Raw genomic sequence first — 15,724 nt, forward strand, 5'->3', positions numbered from 1 at the left:
ATTCAAGTCCTTTGTCCACTTTCTAATTGGGTCATTTTTTTAGTATTGAGTTTTATAAATTCTTTATAAATTTGGGATAGTTATCCCTTATCAGATATATTGGCAAATATGTTCTCCCATTCTGTGGATTATCTTTTTATTTTGTTGATGTATTCCTTTGCTGTGGAAAAAAAAAAACCTGTAGTTCGATGCAGCCCCATTTCCTTATTTGCTCTTGTTTTTCTTGTCTGGGTAGATATATCCAATAAAATATTGTTATGGGTAAGGTCCAAGATTTTGTTGCCTATGTTTTCTTCTATGATTTTTATGTTCTGGATATAACATTTGAGTATTTGATCCATGTTAAATTTATTATGTGTGGTGTAAGAATGTGGTTTAGTTTCATTTTTCTGCATGTATCTGTTCAGTTTTTCAACACCATTTATAAAACCATTATAAGTGCACCATTTATAAATGGTATTATAAATGGTATTATAAAGACAGAGGTACATGCTTCCTCTGCCAAATATTAATTGACTATACAGTAGAACATATCAGAAAAAATTTAACCCTTTAAAATCAACTCCAGCCCTGGCTAGGGTGGCTTGGTGGATTGAGCAATGGCCTGCAGACCAAAGGGTCACTCACTCCATTTGTAGTCAGGGCACATGCCTGGGCTGCAGGCTTGGTCCCCAGTTGTGGCCTGTGGGAGGCAAACACACACTGATGTTTCTCTCCCTCTTTTTCTCTCTCCCTTCCACTTTCTCTAAAGATAAGTAAATAAATAAGTAAATTAAGTAGGTGAATAAGTAAATACATAAATAAATAAATTTTAGTCACATTATTAATTGATCAGTGTTTAAGAGACAATAGAGTGGTAACTTCTTGCAGCAGTAACAGCAGAAACAAACAAAATGAAAACCTTCACTGTACTTCGTTTTTAATTTATAAATATTTTTCATATTTTAATTTTACTTATCTATCCTCCAATCAGTTCTGGCAAGCTGTTTACTGATTATAAACAAACATTTAAACACAATTATGGTTGCTAATATTGAATTTTTAGGGCAAATGTAGAGCACGAGTTTCAGCTCAGTTCAAACGTATGTTAACCATATACTTGCCTCACTCTGTCCTCATAGAGTCCTTTGGAAATAATTTCGGTTTATCAAAGAATGATGTGTTGAAGATAGACTAGACACACTTGCTGAAGTGTTGTTTCCTTTTATGAGATTAGCACAGAAGATGTCTTTGGTATCTCACTCTTTTTCTCAAGCAAATGTCCTTTAAGGGAATTTTCCCCTTAGAAAATGCACATAATTTAGAATAACTAGAGGAAATAAAGAATATTAAGACTAGATTAAAGGGGAACATGCAAACAAATTTTTGAAAGTCTTTATTGCTTTCTAATATAGTAAGCAAAATTTTTTCTTGGTATTAAAAATACAAAATTTTAACATAGGAGATGAGAAAAAAAGTTAGTCCCCTTTTTATGATTTAGAAAGGTGTGCATTTAAGTTTTCCATCAAGAACTGTACTGTCAATAGGTCCAATATTCTATAATGGATATGTTTTACAGAAAAAAAATGCAGCTTTTCCCTGAAAACTAAATCCATAACCTTCATTTCATTCTTTACATCTATTGCAGTGAATAAATTTTTCTCTCAGATTCTTAAGTCACGTCCTCTTTATACCTTTTATTTTTTAAATTTATTTAATTATTTTTCAAGTACAGTTTTCTTCTTTATAGCTTTTAGTCCTGCTTTGGAGGCCTTCACAGAGACACAAATCTAGAGATTCTATCACACTCGTGACTGCTATACTGCTAGTTGGAAGACTTATTCAGTACGAGTCCTTTTCTAAGGAATTGGGTGAAAACAGATTTTGTTAAATGATGCCAAGTTTTAATGAAATAACAGAACAAAACTAATCTGAGAGAATGTAGAAAAAATATGTTTCTCACTGTTTTGATTTTAAAGCCTGGTCTTTTGTCCTGAAATCAAGATATTCTTCCTACTTTCATAAGGCATAGGATAACAGAAAAAAGTAGAAGAAAAAAGTGCACAGAGTGACTGCTGAGAAAGATGATAAGGCCAATCTGAAGTTCAAACCAGAAATAAGGATGGGAGCATAAAAGTCAAGTTCCTAAACTTTGCTAAGGACCTCACAGAAGAGAAACAGAATGCAGACAACTTCTGCGGTGCAACAGCTTCTGTTCTCTGTATGCTTAGATGGTGAACACACACTACCCCAGTTTGTTTACCATGTGTTATGTTTGATGGTGTTCTTTGAAATAAAATGCTCCATGTTGCAGGTTTTCTCAAAAATATATATATATTAATTGACTATAATGGTGTAGGTTTATTTCTGGACTTTCTATTCTGTTCCATCAATCTATGCATCTAGTTTTTTTTTTTTTTTAGTGCCAGTAATGTGCTATTTTTATTACTATGGCTTTATGGCATAGTTTCATATTAGGTAGTGGGATTCCTCCAACTTTGTTCTCCTCTCTCTGGATTTCTATTGCCATGCATGGCCTTTTGTTGTTCCATGTAAATTTTTGAAATATTTGTTCTAGTTCTGTGAAACATGACATTGGTATCTTGAAGAGAAATTGCATTGAATCTATAGATTAATTTGGGTAGTATGGATATTTTTATGATGTTAATTCTTTCTAATAATGACCACTGTGTGTGCTTCCACTTATTTGTAGTTTTTTCAATTTGTTTCTTCAGTGTCTTATAATTTTCTGAGTATGGCTATTTTACATCATTGGTTAGGTTTATTGCTAGGTATTTTATTCTTTTTTGTAACAATTGTGAATGGGATTGTTTTCTTAATTTCCCCTTCTCTTAGTTTTTTTGGCATATAAAATGCAAGTGATTTATGGATATTAATTTTGTTTCCTTCTACTTTGCTGAAATAATTTATCAGTTCTATTAGTCTCTTGGTGGAATGGAATCTTTGGGATTCTCTATGTACTATATCATGTCACCTGGAAATAGTGACAGTTTTACTTCTTTCTTTCCAATTTGGATGTCTTTTGTTTCTTCTTCTTGTCTCGTTGCTGTGTCTAGGACTTCCAGAACAATGTTGAATAAAAGAGGTAAAAGCGGGCATCCCTGTCTTGTTCCTGATCTTAAAGGAAACAATTGTAGATTTTGCCCATTGCGTATGATGCCAGCAATGTGTTTGTCATATACAGACTTTATTATATTTAGGTATGTTCCCTCTATTCCCATTTTCCTGAGAGTTTTTATCATAAATCAGTGCTGGGTTTTATCAAATATTTTTTCTGCATCTATTAACATGGTCATGTGGTTTTTACCATTCTTTTTGTTTATGTGGTGACTTGCATTTACTGATTTGTGGATGTTGTACCAACATTGTATTCCCAGAATAAATCCTACTTTATCGTGGTGTATGATCTTTATGATGTATTGCTGTATTCGGTTTGCTATTCTTTTGCTCAGGACTTTAGCATCTATGTTTGTAGTGGCCTGCCCAGGAGGGGAGCTAGCCACTGAATCAACAGGATGAATGTAATGGCTAATAGCCTGCCCAGGAGGGGGCTTGCAGCTGAGTCAACAGGATCAGGGAGAGCAAGTAACTAAATAACTAGGAAGTAAGAACAAAGAATTTCCTATTAACTCCCATCAGCAGTTCTACTTTCTTGCTTCTGTAGGCTGCTTCTTGCTTGCGTGCCAAAAGTACTGGTCTGAGTGACAAACCACCCCCTCACCCTATATAAGCAATTGTTCCCCGCTGATTAGGGCCCAGAATTTGAAGACTGCCTCCTCTGGGTCCGCATGCATAAATAAAGTTCCACTCTGTACACCCGAAAGTGGCTGAGTTGTTTTCTGTAACATGTTCATCAGGGATATTGTCTTGTCATTTTCTTTCTTTATAGTGTCTATATCTGGATTTGGGTTAAGTTAATACTTGCTTCATAAAATGAACTTGGGAGCCTTTATTCCTCCTGAATTTCATGAAGTAGTTTGAGAAAGAGAGGTGTTAGTTCCTCTCAGAATGTTTAGTAAAATTGGCCTGTAAAGTTAACTGGCCTTTTGTTTGTTGTGAGTTTTTTTATTACTCTTTCAATTTCACTAGGTGTAATCTGTCTATCCAGATTCTCTGATTCTTCCTGATTGAGTTTTGGAAGAGTGCATGTTTCTAGGGATTTATCTCTTTTGTCCACGTTATCCAGTTTGTAGTTGTTCATAATATTTTCTTACAATCCTTCGCATTTCTTTGATGTCAGTTTTTATTTCTTCTCTTTCATTTTTTATTTTATTTATTTGTGTTCTCTTTCTTTTTTTCTTCATGAGTTTGGTTAAAGGTTTGTCAGACATATCTTTTCAAAGAACCTTTCTTGGATTCATTGATCTTTGTACTGCTTTTTTTAAGTCTATTTTATTTATTATTGCTCTGATCTTTATTATATCTTTTCTTCTACTCATTTTGTGCTTTGTTATTGTTCTTCAAGTTCCCTTGAGTATAAAGTTAGATTGTTTATTTGAACTTTTTTTGGCTTTTTTGAGAAACCTGTAATGCTATGAATTTCCCTTTTAAGATTGCTTTCTCTGGGTCCCAAAGGTTTTTTACTGTGGTGCCTTCATTTTCATTTGTCTCAAGGTATCATTTGATTTCTTCATTGAACTTACTGATGACCCATTCGTTGTTTAATAGCATGTTATTTAGCTTCCATGTCTTTGTGTGTTTTTCAGTGTTCTCATTTGTGAATGATATTTAGTTTCATAGCATTGTGGTCAGAGAAAATGCTTGATATGATTCCAATCATCTTGAATTTATTGAGAATTAATTTTTCCCCCTAGTGTGGCTGAATCCATCCAGCAGAGTTCGTCTTTTGTGGCTAATGATGAGAATGAATGCACAGGTGACAACAATCATGTGGAGACAAAGGGAACAGCACAGCTACTCTCTCGAGGGGAGAGTGCCTATGGATGTCTTGGCTACTCCCTCAAGAGGATAGTGCCTTGACCCTTGCCTAGACAGGCTTTTATTATTTTCCTCAGATCTTACATCGGAGAAAGATTTATTATTTATTACATAGAATATTATTGTCTACATTTTAGGTACAATCAAGAAAATGAAATAACATGCAGAGGGAAATGGTGATGAGCCGATTAGCTCTGTCCTTGGGAAAATTCATACAGGCTTTGGATATTACCTTGAAGATAGACAATACACATTTGTTGTTTTAGACCAGGGTGATAGAGTTTTAGCAAGAGCAAGCCATAACAGTCTGTATGTATTTTCTAGGCCTGATTCCCATGGGAAAGCTTTATTTGAAGGTCTGGCTCCTGCCCACCACTTTGCTTCTGTAGGTTTTCCATACAGAGTTGAGTCACATTTGCCAGACTTAAACAAACCGGTCCCTTACACCCTAGTGTATGGTCTATCCAAGAAAATGTTACAAGTGCACTTGAAAAGTATGTATATTTTGCATACACACTTTTCATTTGTATGAATTAAATTAATTTGATTCAATGCACAATTTAAGGCCACTGTCTCTTTGTTGATTTTCTTTTCAAAACATCTATCCATTGAAGTCAATGGAGTGTTAAAATCCCCAATTATATCTGTATTTCTGTCACTCTCTATCTTTATGTCCATCAAGATTTACTTCACATATTTAGGTGCCCTAATGTTGGATGTATAAATATTTACTAGGGTTGTATCCTCTTGTTGGAATGTTCCCTTTATCATTATGTAGTGTCCTTCTTTGTCTCTTACTATATATAACCTTGGTTTTAAAGTCCACTTTATCAGTTTTAAGTATTGTTACCCCAGCTTTTTTTCCTTTCCATTTGCATGAAATATCTTTTCCATCCATTTACTTTTTTTAGTCTGTGTGTATCTTTCTATCTGAGATCTGTATCTTAGAGGCAGCATATATATGGGTCTTGTTTTCATATCCATTCAGCTACTCTATGTCTTTTGGTTAGAGCACATAAGCCATTTACATTTAAGGTAAATATTGATAGATATGTACCATATTTTGCCATGTATAATGTGTGGCCATGTTTCTCATCCAGAGTTGGAGGAAAACAATTTTTTCTTTTAATTTTTAATCCATTTTATATGTTTATATTTAGATATTTGTTTTTCGTATTATAAAGGGGTTTTAGCATTTATTTTGGAACATTATGGCACAAGAATTTTTATGTAACAAGTACTTACAAAATGCAAGAACAGATAGATACAAGGAACAAGAAATTTTGTGTACTGGTAAGAAATTCATGATATGTATAGATAATAGAAGGCCAAGGACTATTCATCACTATTAATATCAGAAGTATCATCTTCTTCAATTTCTACATTACTGGTGTTTTCTGAAAAGTCACTTTCCTGATCCTGGTAAGTTTCATCATCCTCAGTTCCGTCCATAGCATTGCTGATGCTGCATTTTTAAAATGATTTTACAACCACTTCCTTCTTGACACTATTCCATGATCTTAGGATCTAATCAGAAATATGAGTAATTGATGTTTTCTTGTTCCTGCCTGTAAGTGTTAAATCATTACCAGCTGACAACATCCACAACCTCCACTCTTTCTTCATTAGGGCCTTAAAGGACCTATCTACTGACACCTCAAGAGGTTGCAGTTGACTGGTTAACCCACCCAATATAACAACAAGTTGGGTTTTCAAATTCACTGTGATTGTTTTTGCACTTTGTGTAATTTGGGCTTGGAGTGATAAAAAAATAAGCAAAGCTGGTTTTAAGTAATCTTCTAGGACTAAGTGACCAGACTTTGTTAAACCAGATTTTCACACCTTCTTTATTCATCCATCTTTTTTCCTGCATGTGGAAAATAACTCCACTTAGAATCTTTTCTTTCAGAGATAGGTGGAAGTGTCATCCCATCTGCACAACAGGCTAGAACAACAGTGTAATGTGTTTTCTCATGACTATTAGTTTTGTCAGCATCGTCTTTGCTCCTTTGACATCCACAGTTCTGTTGGATGGCACATCACATGTGAGTGGGACCTCATCCATGTTGGAGGCTTGGGACAGCTCAAAGTTGTAAGTCTTTCAAAGAATAAGGACATAAGAATGAAATTCCAAAACTTGATTATCATAGGCTGCTGGAAGTTTTGGGGCAAGTTTCATTTGTGTCCTCATGCTCAAACATTTTCTCTTCATAAAGTTAAAGCACCATTTAGTTGTACCTGAGAAATTATCATTGTTTTTTTCTCATTCAATCCTTTTACCTTGTTCTTGTATCATCTTGGTCAAAACAGAGATCACAGTGCAACACTGCTCCATAATTCAGGTCTTGACCTCCTGCTCCATCTCCAGCCACTTTGGAGGTTTCCCTTGTGTTTTCTTCTTCTGTCTTAGCATCCAAAGAAGTGTTTCTTCCTCTTGCCTCCACAATTTGATAGCACTCTCTGTGGGAGGAGGTCCAAAGTGTTTCTCAGCAATTCTGTTCCCAAACTTCTTAGCATATTTAATAATTTTAGCTTAAAGCTTGCAGTGTACAAAAATTGTTTCAATATTTTAAAAGGGATTTTCCAATAATTTTTTCTGCCTAAAGTATATGAAGAGGAAATTTGCTCTGTTCACCCTATGATGATAAAGTCAGCATCACCTATCTTATCAAGTGAATCACAATCAGCATCATCTGTTTTACTCTGTGGATAACGATAAGTCTCTCTTCTGCTCTTTGTTTCATTTCATTGAATCATTAGCTGAAACTGCAAGTTCATAGTAAGTTCATTCCAAGTTTGTTGTAAATTCAAAAAACTGATTATCATATTGCAGAGTATTATTGTGCATACAGATATTGCTTTCTAGAGTGACACTTTAATATATAAGCATAAATAAAATAATTAAAAACATTTATATAGATATGGAATTAGTAGTACCTATGTATAATGTGCATCCTAACTTTTCCCTCAAAAAATCAGGCAAAAAAGTACACTTTATACATGGCAAAATACAGTGCCATTTTATTGTTAGACTATTTTTCTTTCTCTTTTTCTTCTTCTCCTTTTAGCAGGCTCTTTAACATTTGTTGCGGTACTAGCCTGATGTTAACAAACTGCTTTAACTTTTTCTTAACTGGGAAGCTCCTTATTTCTCAATCAATTTTAAATAATAGCCTTATTGGGTAAAGTAACTTTGGTTGTAGGTCTAAAGACCTACACTTTGAATATTTCATTCCACTCCCTTTTGGCCTGACATTTCTGATTGGTGTTCTTCTGTATGTAACTACTTGTGTTTATCTCATGGCTTCTAGTATTCTTTGTTTGTCTTTAAGTCTTGTCATTTAATTTTGATGTGTCTTGGTGAAAGTCCCTTTGTGTCCAGCTTGTTTGGGACTCTCTGTGCTTCCTGGACTTGTGTGTCTTTTCCTTCTCCAGATTAGAAAAGTTTTTGGTCATAATTTCTTCAAATAAATTATTGAACTGCAGATGAATAGTTTCATTAGCCTGCTTCCTGTGGTAGAATTTTAAGAGTTTGATTTCCTTTATTTAGTTTGTCTTCTCTTTGTCCCTTTAAGTCCAAGATAGCAATGTTTGTGCTGGTATAAAATTCTAACAAATCTTGTGGGCTTTTTTTTGAATTTTAAAAGGGTTCACATTATAAGATAGTAATCATATCCACAGACCTTTTGAGATAGTTTTCTCTATTTTTGGTTTTCATTGAGATGGTTGAGGATCTATACCCCCAAACTTCTTGTAAGTCCTCTGTGTTGATTAACATCTGTGAGGCATATTCTTAGTCTCTTTGTAGAGCATGCATGTGTCTCTAGGAGTTGATATAACCACACAGAATTCTTGTCTTGAATCTGACATTTTCTTTTGATGTTTTTTTCTTTGAATGAGACTGGCCTGTCCTGACTCACTGTCCTGACTCACCCACTTCCCTCTTAACTGTTTAATCCGTAAGCTCGCAGGACAATGAGATCCTGGTCAGTAACCAGTAATCTTAGGAACAAGGTCTTGGTCTATTTACTGAAGAGAGTTAGTTTTCAAAATAAAGATAACATCTTGCACTTGGTTGTGCTTTAACTTTGTTTTTAGGAAAGCACAACAATCCTACCAAACAAATCCTTACAAAATCAGACAGAACGACTCCATGCCTGACATCAGAACTTGATTTACAATGATTAATTACTCCCCACCCTAGCATTAGCCAATAAGTAGAGACCACAACCCTAACTTCTTTAATCATTCATGATAAGCGATTTTTCCCCCTTATATAATCCATCCCTTGGAAGTGATCAGGGACCAGTTCTTTGAGCAATGGCTCACATGTAATTCTGGGAATGCTGCTATCTCCTCAATTAATAAATCCTTATTTTCTTGGCTGCAAACTCATATCCATGTGTCACTGGGCTTTGATATAGGCAGACAAATGGAACCCTTCAGTCTGATAACACTGATCTTTTGATGTCTCTGAAGTTTTGTAAAAAGTTTTTCAGCTACTAACTTAACTTTTACTTTATGCCACACTTTTACATTCACTATCAGCACCATGAAGAAAACAGAATAGTCTTCAATATTTTTTGTGGAAATATCCCCAGTGAATCATCCAATTTCATCTTTTTATAACTTGTGCTTTCCATAAACAGTGGGGCAATTTCTGTTAAGCTTTCTGCTGCAAGAATTTTCCTTCCTTTTTCCCCAATAATATATAGTTCCTACTTTTTTTCTGAACTCTCAACAAGAGTACCTCAAATATCCACATTTATATTACCAGTCTGATCATGATAATTTGGGTGTTACTTAAGGCAATGTAGTTTTTCTCTCTATGGTCCTCCACTGGCCTAAAACTGTCATTAATAATATTGATATTGGTATAGTGTATCTCATAAAATAATCTATTTTTTAGAAAGTGATTTATAAATACAGCCTTAACATAATGCATACACATTCTATTTTTAAAAATAACTTTATGTCTACTATTCAAGTTATGACAAATATCATAATTGATAAAGACATTTTTTGTTTCAAAGCCCAAACTATTTAGCACATCATTCCAAGTAGTGTACTCCAGGCCATCATTAATAACCGGTAAGTTTTGGCATGTGAAAAAAAAACTATTTGTAAAATAGTAGTGAATCATTCTTTTCTTTGGCATAATCATTATAATAATAACAAGACACATGACTAAAAATATAAAAACAAAATCATGATGTCTTACATTAACATCTCTCAATTTAAGTCTATACTATTAAAAAGTGTTTCCTATAATTTTAACATAACATTATTCCTTTTATTAAAAAATTATGCTCATTGCCAATAAACTTAAGCAATACAGGATAATAATACAAACAGTAAACCAAGATAAATCCCCACTACCTACTACCCAGAAATGAACATTCTTAATGTTTGTTCTACATCATTTTGGATATCTTTCTCTTTACATGTATGCATAAGGTAATAGATGAACAGACAAATGGAATAACAAGTTAAAAACTCTAAAAACAAAACAATCACATTTCATATAGAATGCTAAATTTTATTGTATCTGAATAATAAAAAAGAATGACAATAAAATTGAAAGTTACCAGCTACCAAATTGGTCTTTACTTAAGAATATTTTAAAGGATAGTTCTGAAGTAAAATAGAAACCTTTGGGTTTTTTTGTTTGTTTGTTTGTTTTTCAGTTGAGTCCAAGCTTTATAGTATTTTGATTCAAAACAATACAAAAAAATCTCCAAATTCCATCGCCATTTGCCTGCTGAGTTTTAGTGTCTCTCCTGTCCTTTATGACTTCCGGAAGAATCTGATACCATCTTAGCTACCTGTGAGATCTCCTCTTAAAAGAACAGCAACAACAACAACAAAAAAACATCTTGCTCCCTTAAACTTCTTATGGTTCTTTTCCTTCACATCACTGAATTTCCTGCTCACCAACCACAGCCTTGACTCATTGTATTGGGTTGACCAAAAAGTCTGTTCAGTTTTTTCCATAAAATAAAAGACACATTTTTCATTTTCACCAATAACTTTACTGATTTGGATGTGTTGAGTATGTTGGCTATCTCCCACTATTGGCTTCTAGTGGGTAGAGGCCTAGAGTGTGGCTGAACATCTTCCAATGCATAAGACAGCCCCACAGCACAGAATTCTTTGGGCAAAATGTAAACAGTACCAAGAAACTTTGCAAACCACTTTTGATGCCTTTGATCAGTCACAGCGCCTTCTCCATACACTACACAAATCTTTTTTTTTTCCATAAAATAGAAACCTTTGGATGGCTTAAGGTCATTTGCTTTGCTTGGAAATGATTTCAACTTTAGTAATATTTATGATCTTCCTGTTAATAAAGATAAGTAATAAATTTAATTACTTATTTGTATTCAATTTGATTTCATATTTCCAGATTTTTGCTAGTTGTAGGTTTATTTTTAGATTGTCAACATATTTAATACTAATAGTATATTGTGTATTAAGTTTTAGTTATTTTAAACAACTTCATATTTACTTTCAGCTCTTGCCATAGAGTTCCCACTGTTTAGGTCTCCATATGAATTTATCTCTTGGTTGATTGAATTTATCCTCAAATAATATTATTTTATTTTCTCCAGAAAAAATGGTTTAAACAATTTCGAGACATTCTTTGCCTCAGATATTTGTTGACACATTTACTGCCTACAGAAATCTAACATTGTTGTGAAGAAGGCTTAAATTGTTTTAATTTATCAGTGATTCTATCTAGCACTGGAATTTTCTTTGATAGAAATATTTTTAACTCTGAGCTCCATTTATTTCATAGATTTGGAACTATCCAGGGTGTTTATTTCTTCTTGAGTGGGCTTTGTTTTATTTTTCTTCCAGGGAAGTCCACCATTTAAACTAAGTTGTTGAATAATTTTAAACTTTAAGTTTATTGTTTTCTTATTTTAGGTGTGAGGTTAATTTGTTCTTGTTTTTCCAGTTTCTTAAGGTGAATCCTAAGAACATTTACTTGAGAACTTTCTTCTTCTCTAATATAAGTATTTAATTCCATAAATTTCCTTTCATGTCCTTCTTTTGTTGCATTACACTCATTTTTATATCTTGTGCTGGTGTTTAATTTTTCTCTCTCTTTATAATACCAGTATCACTCTTAATATTTTCCATTTTCAGCCAGGCGTGGTTCACTTATAATTTTTCAAAAATTGTTCTCATTAAATATTTTAAATCTACATACTATTAGAAACCTAAAATCTTCTGTTTTCTGGGGCAACTTTTCTTGTACATTCTTATTATAGCTTTTGTTTAATTTCCTTCCATATTCTCTCTGGATAGATAAATGACAGATAGATTGATAAGTATATTCATATTCATAAATTCATACACACATATGTTTACCTTGTACATGATAATTTCTCTGTCCTACTACAGTCTTTAGCACGTTAGTATGTTACTATGTTGCAATCTGTTGGGTCATGAGTTTTGATAATTACTTCCTCTTTCACTGGTCTTTGGGAAGTTACAGTTTTTTCTGTACAGAAATATACTCTAATTATCCCATGGCTTTTCCCACCTAAATTGATTTGTTTTAAACAGGAGTTGGATGGACTCGCTTGGATGGACTCAATTGTGTTTTTTTTGGCTTTCTCTTCTGACTTGACTTAAACTCTTTTTCCCCCTAAATATTGTATTTATTTGTTTTTAGAGAAATGAGAAGAGTAGGAGAAAAACAAGGAGAGAAATGTCGATGTGCTAGAGATACATCAACCTGTTGACTTGGCCTGCAACTCAGCAATGTGTCCTCACTGGGTATCTAACCAGCAAACTTTCTGTTTGTGGGCTGACACTCAATCCACTCAGCCACACCAGCCAGGGCCAACTTAAACTCTTAACATGAATTATTTGGCTGGCCTTTTAGGATTATGGCACATATTTTGTGGGGTATCTTTTCCCTGGCCAAGTTCAGAGACTTTCTGTATCCATGTTAGTATCTTTCCTTGTTTTGACCTTATTCTCACTGATTCAACATATATTCTTCTCATTTTGTATTTGAATTTATAGATATTGATTTTTGGTATTAATATCATTTTACCTTAGATATAATACTAAAATAGCTAATATTAATTTGAGATAATTATTATGTGCTAATTATTATTCTGTCCTGGTCTAAGTTGTGTAGAAGATGGAACTTAAGAAAGTGTTATTGTGCTCAGACTTTACTAGCAGTATAATTTCAGAGCAGTATGCATGAGGAGAAAAGGAATGAAAAAGATCAAGAAGTACGAGAAATAACAGAAAATGGCTGCAGCTTATAAGGAAACCCAGCTGGCCCCCTAACTTTCCAGGTACAGGCCTTGGAGGAACCAGCTGCACATCCACCCAGGATTCTGCAGCAGGTGAGAGAGAACGAGGGCCTCCGCTTCCACCCCACCCACAACCTCAACAGCAGGTGCAGGCTCCATTCCAGTGACCTCGTCTGCACTGCAACAATGAATAAAAGGCAGATCAGAAAGGCAGTGAAAACTTTGTTGCCACATTTTAGGTCTGGAAAAAATGCAAATGGATTGCTGTTGAATGGGAATAAAAATTTATTTTAATGGTGATGTTATGGAAAATTCCAAATAAAGAATTGAATGTCAGATTATTCTTGCCTAATGGTATTCAATAAGATTCAACAAATATCTGTTTATTTATTAAGGTTCAATCCAGTGTAACTCCTGAAAAGACAAAGTGTTTTTATAAGAAGATTTTCAACAAGAATGGAATTAAAACCATTTCTCAGATTATCCTGCTGTTAACTTTAAAAAGAGAATATGAAGTTTATGAGGCCAGGCTGTGCCTCCTGGGGAGTTTCCATTTCTTTCTTACTGATGCAAGAACCAGGTGGCTGTAATCCTCAAACCTCTGAGACATTTCTGTAAGAAAAAGAAAGTTCTAGCACCTATAAATCTTCTAGCTGAGAATCTTCCCAGGGAGATCAATGAATCCACTGATGGCACTGTCTTAAACATCTCTAACACTGGTTCTTGTATCACTGTATACATCGTTCACACTGGAGCGCAGTTTCAGCACTCCATCAAAAACATTGATGCTGTTAAAAAAAGGCTTTCATAAACATTGCCTAAAATGAGAAAGCATGAAACTCTTTTAACTTTATTTTTATTGTTTATACTATTACAGTTTTCCCCACTTTTTCTCCCTTTGCCCAACTCTACTCAGCCACCCCCACCCCACCCCCCCCCACTCCCTCGGAGAATACTCACACCATTTTCCATGTCAGTGGGTCATGCATATGTGTTTTTGGCTAATCCTGACACCTTCTTTCATTGAGTCACCTCTCCCCCTACCCTCTTACAGGTGTTAGTCTATTCTCTGTATCTATGCCTCTGTTTCTATTTTGTTCATTTGTTTATTTTGTTTATTAGATTCCACATGTAAGTGAGATCATATGGTATTTGCTTTTCACTGATTGGCTTGTTTCACTTAGCATAATAATCTTCAGGTCCATCCATGCTGTTGAAAAAAGGTAAGATTTCCTTCTTTTTTACTGCTGCATAGTATTCCACTGTATAGATGTACCACAGCTTTTTTTATCCACTGATTTACTGGTAGACACTTGGAGAGTAAAGCTGTTGTATGTGAAAATTGAGAGATTGGTTGCCTTACATCTTTTCTTCATTTGTCAGCAAAGAGGATAAAGCTAAAGGAGTGTGCCCTCCTAGTCAGAAGAAAAAAGAAGCAAATAAAGTAAGAAAACAAGAGTATAATGAAAAGCAAAGTCTTATTAAACAGGCTAAAAAGGCTACATCTCTAACTACTAGTGGTCCTCCAGTGAAAGACACTGAACCCTAGGAAAAATTGACTACCTGCTCAAGCCTGAGAAGAAAGAGACCTGCTGAATAAAAACACAAAATAAAGTGCAAGGTGAATTTGAAGAAGAAATTCCAGCCCTGGCTGGTGTGGCTCAGTGAAGTGAGCACTGACCTGTGAACCAAAGGGTCACCTGTTTGATTCCCAGTCAGGGCACATTCCTGGATTGCAGGCCGGATCTCCAGTAGTGGGAATGTGAGTGGCAACCACACATTGATGTTTTTCTTTCTTTCTCCCTCCCTTCCCTGCTCTAAAAAGAAATAAATAAAAAATTTTTAAAAATAAATTTCACTAGAGGTTTCAATAGGAAAAACTCTTGCCAAAGAAAATATGGGGATACAAATACATGTCACATGAAAGAAGCCTCCAAAAAAGAGTCCTGGTCTTAATATACCCCACAGAAAGAAGTACAGCCCTTCCCAGCTTTGGAGACTGGAAAGCAGCAGCCCAGGACCCCAGGTAAAGATCCAGGGAAGAATCCAAGAATCGAAGAAGAGGTGAGGAAGGAAGAAAACTCTCCACTGGGGAAAAAAGACCCAGGAAAGACACCCCAAAACCCAGAGGCCTAGTTCTAATAAATCTGTAAGAAAAGCTCTCCACACTCCCAAACAATGGCCAAAAAAACACAAAGTGCCTTAGTGGACCTAAAATCAGTGACTTAATCAGGAGCAAGCACCAAAGCTTCCTGGAGAGTTTTTGAAAAATATCTGGGTACTGATCCTGTAGCAACCTTCTCTAGGAGTGAGGCTTAGGCTAAAATATGTTTAAAATGTAGGAATGTTACATAGCTGGTATTCATAAGAACTTATAGTTAAATCTAAGCAGTATGACTTTAGCTCCAGACCCCTCTTCTATATCACCTGTTTTTAGTAAGATTCTGTGGAAATAAGACAAAAAATATTTATCTGCTGATATTTAATATTAACTTAATTTCAGT

The 15,724-nt window shown here is 34.6% G+C and overlaps 1 pseudogene; it reads left to right on the forward strand.

Moving 5' to 3' along the window:
- The window catches only part of LOC118997164 (ribosomal L1 domain-containing protein 1-like), a 77,966-nt pseudogene extending 62,610 nt beyond the window's left edge, over nucleotides 1-15,356 (forward strand).
- Nucleotides 15,357-15,724: the final 368 nt, after the last annotated feature.

This window comes from Sturnira hondurensis, unplaced genomic scaffold, assembly GCF_014824575.4.
Source record: "Sturnira hondurensis isolate 20B ecotype Veracruz unplaced genomic scaffold, ASM1482457v3 Scaffold0012533, whole genome shotgun sequence".
Classification (NCBI taxonomy): Eukaryota; Metazoa; Chordata; class Mammalia; order Chiroptera; family Phyllostomidae; genus Sturnira; species Sturnira hondurensis.